The sequence below is a fragment of the Glycine soja genome, chromosome 18, assembly GCF_004193775.1.
Source record: "Glycine soja cultivar W05 chromosome 18, ASM419377v2, whole genome shotgun sequence".
Lineage (NCBI taxonomy): Eukaryota > Viridiplantae > Streptophyta > Magnoliopsida > Fabales > Fabaceae > Glycine > Glycine soja.
In genome coordinates, this window is record NC_041019.1 from 16297372 (window position 1) to 16302504 (window position 5133).

Consider the following 5133-nt stretch of genomic DNA (forward strand, 5'->3'; position numbering starts at 1 on the left):
AGCATATATAGTGATATTATTGGCATAATAATATCAGTGAGTTTCATTTTGCTGATAGAACACCAATTGATAAAGTAATAAAATATAATATCAAACACTTAAATCGCAGACAATGCAGCAATACACTTGTTGTCCCAAAGGCAAAAGTCTCCTATTACACAAATACAACAATACAATTGCTGTTCCAAAGACAATAGTCTTCTACAGAGAGTATTCTTTGTCCACAAACAGAAAATAATTTCACACTTCCTAATTACACACCTACTATTAGGTAATATATCCTTAATACATAACTACCTGTAACTATTTTCTACACATAATGGTCATCCTACAATTTCTAGTATAGAACTAACTGTCATAACTTCCCCTAATCCAGTTCCTACAATTTTATTCCTCTCAAAACTTATGTAACAAAATTTAAATACACGTTAAACACGTGCCTTGGAAAATAAAATAGGAGGAATGAAAGTCAAAATTAGATTCATTTGGTGACATTATCCAAAAAGCTACCTGGTACCATATGCATGTTGCCATGACTGGAAACAATACTATAAACACCTGCCATGCAGCTTGAGACATCACAACAATATTTCCCAAGATTTGAACCAGATTGAAGACAATTGCCCATACTAGATTTGAAATGTTCATATCTAGTGCACTTTGGTCTGTGGAAGCCGGCAATAAGGTCATTTGTAAAAAAAATAAAAAAATAGAGGAATCAAACTTTCAAAACAATGCAATAACCTGTATATCAGGTAAATAAGGTGTCTTTTAAAATTAAACCATGAAAATTGTCAACATAGTATGACATACTCTATTAAGGATTCGCCCACTCGGGGTGGCATCAAAATATGATATTGGTGCTCGAAAAATGCACAAATGCATTTTATTGAAGATCATAGTGGCTGTCTTGTATCCAGCTATCACAGCAAGAAATGCTCTGGCAAAGGTGAAAATAGAACTTCCAATTGCCAAAGCAACATAGACAACCATAAGTTTAAAGCTTCCAATATCAGGTTCTGCAGTTGCAGACATAGGAGTAGCCAAAATCATCCAATAATTGCTAGCAATCTGAAAAGCCACAGTGAGTATCGTTGAAAGTAATATGAAGGGTACAAGAGCTCCTCCATAAGCTGTTGTGATGTATTTCCAGTAGACATTAAACCCTACTCTACCCTTTTCCCGTTCTTCTTCTTGAACTAGTTGTCCTTTGGGTTCAACTATGTCATCTGACGTATCATTTTGATCATATACCACATTTTTGTCAAGTTCAAAACAACTTACTGAACTTGTGTCCTCCTTGGTGGTAGTTGATGTTTTAAATGTTGGCCTTCTCTCCAAGGACTTGATTGAAGACAAAGCTACTTTGTGTGCACCTACAAGTTCCATAAAATCAGTGCCTGACCTGAGAATGTCATTGTATTTTCCTGATTGAGTTATTGTTCCTTCTCTCATGACCTAAATAAATGGTAAGCAAGAGAAAAATACTGAGAAAATAGTAAATTGACTAAATGCTGATTTTTGAATTCTTTAGTGAGAAGTCTATGATTCACTTACCAATATTAGATCAGCATCGGATAAGAACTCTACTTGATGAGTTATATAAATCACAGTTTTTGATTTTAAAAGGCCAAGCAAGCACTCCTGAAACAATGTAGTGTAAATGGATCATCAAACAGATATATATCAGAATCTTGGTATAGAGCACGGGCTATTTGCACTCTTTGCTTCTGTCCACCACTCAAATTGATTCCCTTCTCTCCGAAAGTGGTCTGATCACCAAATGGTAGAACCTCAAGGTCTTTTGTCAAGGAACATGCTTCTAGCACCTCATCATACTTTTCCCTATCCATCTCTTTACCAAATAATATGTTGTCTTCTATCTTGCCACTCTGTATCCATGGTGATTGAGAAACATAAGCCTTTGTACCACATATCTTCAGGGTCCCAGATATCTTTGGTACTTCCCCTATTATACAAGAAAGTAAACTGGACTTGCCTGACCCAACATTACCACATACAGCAACCCTAATACCATGAAAAACTGTGAGATTTACGTTTTTCAATGTTGGATTAGGGGAAGATAAATCCCAAGAGAAATTTCCATCTACTAATTCAATTGCCTTATCAGAACTATCCCGTGGAAGCTTCTCTACTACATCAGTCTTCCACTCATCTAGACGAAGAAATGATGCAATCCTTTCAAGGGAAACCTTAGTTTGTGCAATCATTGAAATGGTGTCAGGAAGACTGTATATGGGCATTTGAAGAATTCTGAATGTTGCAAGTGCTGATAAGACCTTTCCTGATTCAAGTGGGATTCCGATAAGAGCACATGCACCAAATGTAACCACAACAATAAAAGTTGGGGCGTTATAGAAGAGAAATCTAACAATTGTTGTACCAACTAGAAATTTCTTTAGCCATGTCTCCTCAGTCTTCCTAAGCTGAATAATCTTTGATAGGAACTTCATCTCCCATGCTTGCAGTTTTAGAATTCTCATACTGTTCAGAATCTCAGATGTTGCCTTCATTCTTTTATCTTTGAACTCCATTATCTTGCCTTGGAATTTTTCTTGCAATGATGCCACAGGAAGGTTTAGCAACATCACAACTACAGTGGCAGCAAGAGCAGCTATCGAACCAACCCCTACACTTCTATACAGAATTCACCGCTTAAATAGTCTGGTTAACATGATAGTGGAACACTAATCTCAATTAAGACACACTATGTCTACCTATCCAACAAAAAGAGAAAACAGAATACTCTTCTAATTCCTGATCCGCATTTGAGAATCTAATTTGTTGGCAGTCCCTAACATACAAACACAACATACACGTAACACGTCTGCCGCTGCATCACATGAAGTGGAATTGAAACCACAGAAACAAGGACAATGTTTTAATGGGATATGTTAGCAATCATTCAAGTAACTAGTTCCCTCCAATATACATTTTCAAAGGACATTGGAATTCACACTACCACAATTACATTTTCAATATATACAAACATGCCCTTACAAGTTATCAAGGTTTTTTTCAATATGATATGCTACATCATTTTTCTGAATCAAGGAAAAATAAAAGGAAATATTATTAATTTTTGTGAAAATTGTTGCTTGTTAATTGAGGGGCATTTTCCCTTTCCTTGACACATCACCATATCAAGCAAATAGAATAGGAACGTATATAAGTTAATACTTTCTAAATCCGAAATGCAGATTCAGGCTTCCAAATGATGATTACCCAAGTTTTCGATATTTATTTGTTTGGTTTCATGGCATGCTACATTCTATGCTACCTTCCAAATGACTTTTACCACCCAGACTAATATATAAATAAATAAAAGATTGCCAAGTGGCTGTATTTCATGTGCCATTGTTGCACTACTCAAATAGTATGAACTAGGGGAACAATGGGCAGGATTTGATCCTTACAATCTTAAATATACCACCCAATCCCTCTACCGGGTTGGAATTGAAAGAAAATAGAATTACTGGGTTGAGTTTTTTTTTTCGGGGTACATTTGTGGCATTGAAGTTTGAATATATACTATCTCATCCCATACTTAAACTCTTAACCACTTAATTATTAGGAAGAGTTAACTTGGTTTTAAAACTTAATGTTTTGACCGAGTTGAGTTTAGTAGAAATGTTATTCCCTATGTTCCTAAATTATATAGCGTTTTTTTTCAAAACTATTGATGTTTTACAAATTTATGTTTTAAAAATTATACAACTTTTTTTCAACTATAGTCTCTAGACTCCGAATATTGATATTGTGTGGAAGCATGGCTTTAGAAGCTTTACAGCTGAATCTGATTCTCAGGTTGTGATTAATTTCTTTACCAAGTCATGTCTTGGTTCTCATTCTTGCTTTGGTTTGGTGAATCGGATTTTGAGATTTTGCTGGATTGAAGGAAATTTAGAGAGGTTTCATACACTGCGAGAAGCCAATTAGGTTGTAGATCTTCTTGCAAACTTTGTTCAGTCTTTGGAAAGTGGTTAGAGAATTTTTTATTTTGTTCCTTATTTTATTTTTCATGTCGTGTTGGCATATGCTTCTTCAACTGCTTTTCCTCATGATTTTTAGTTTGTTGCTTTTGGGGCTTTAGCTCCACTTATCACAAAAATAAGACTCCAAATGTTGATGATGACTGATTCCAATTAGTATAGAATATTGGCAGACAAGAATAAGCACTAATAAATTGCATTTCCTCTCCTATGTTACAGTCTATGCTTGTTTTCTTCAAACCAATCAAGTTTGCGATAGCATTCACTCTTGGTAATTTTCTTTCACTTGGAAGGTATGTTTTGTTTTACAGCTGTATAATTATATTGTGATGCTGACTTCCTTGTGTTTTGCAATTTAATGTATTAGAAACAAGGATAAATTTAAATGGTCTCTAGTTCATTGGATTCCATTGACGGATTTCAAATATTCCGCTGTTGTCAGTAATGGACAATGTTCCTTTACTGTTTAAATCAGTTAACACAACACTAATCATATGAGCCTCAATGTTCCTTTATTCTGAGGATAATTGGACTAATTGTCTTATACGTAGTTGCATAGTAAGCCTACACCGGAGACAGTCGTGCTCAGATTAGTAGGAATATTATAGGCGACAAAGATCTCTCCCTGAGTGTTTAACGCAATTGCATACTAGGACTCAAACTCAAGACATTTGTAGAACTAATTTGCTAAGCTACAAGATAGAAGGTTTTGTTTGGCAATATATATGGTTTATAAACAAAGACATTCTAGGTAGGGAATCCAAAAGGACATGTTGATCGGTCAAATGCAGGTGTTGCAAAGGATCCACTTGGAGAAATCATGAAAATACTTTATGAAGTGTATATGAATCCAGTGGAACTCCCGTGGGAGGCTAGCCGATTTGGAATTCCAAATATAGATGCCAAATTTTACACCACACATGCTGATATGGCTGAAATAATATCAGGTTACAAGTGTTTAAACATTTCTATACTACAGCTATTGATGATGTAAGTCATTTAATTACAACCTTTAACCCTAAATGTTATCATAAGCAACAAATTGTAAATGTAATACATTTTTGGTATAATGATTGTATTGTCTTTCAAATAGGTATTTGGATGAGTGTGCTACAAGCAG

The 5133-nt window shown here is 35.0% G+C and overlaps 1 pseudogene; it reads right to left on the minus strand.

Moving 5' to 3' along the window:
• Positions 1-541: 541 nt before the first annotated feature.
• LOC114394712 lies at positions 542-1966 on the minus strand (annotated as a pseudogene).
• Between the last annotated feature and the right edge of the window lie 3167 nt (positions 1967-5133).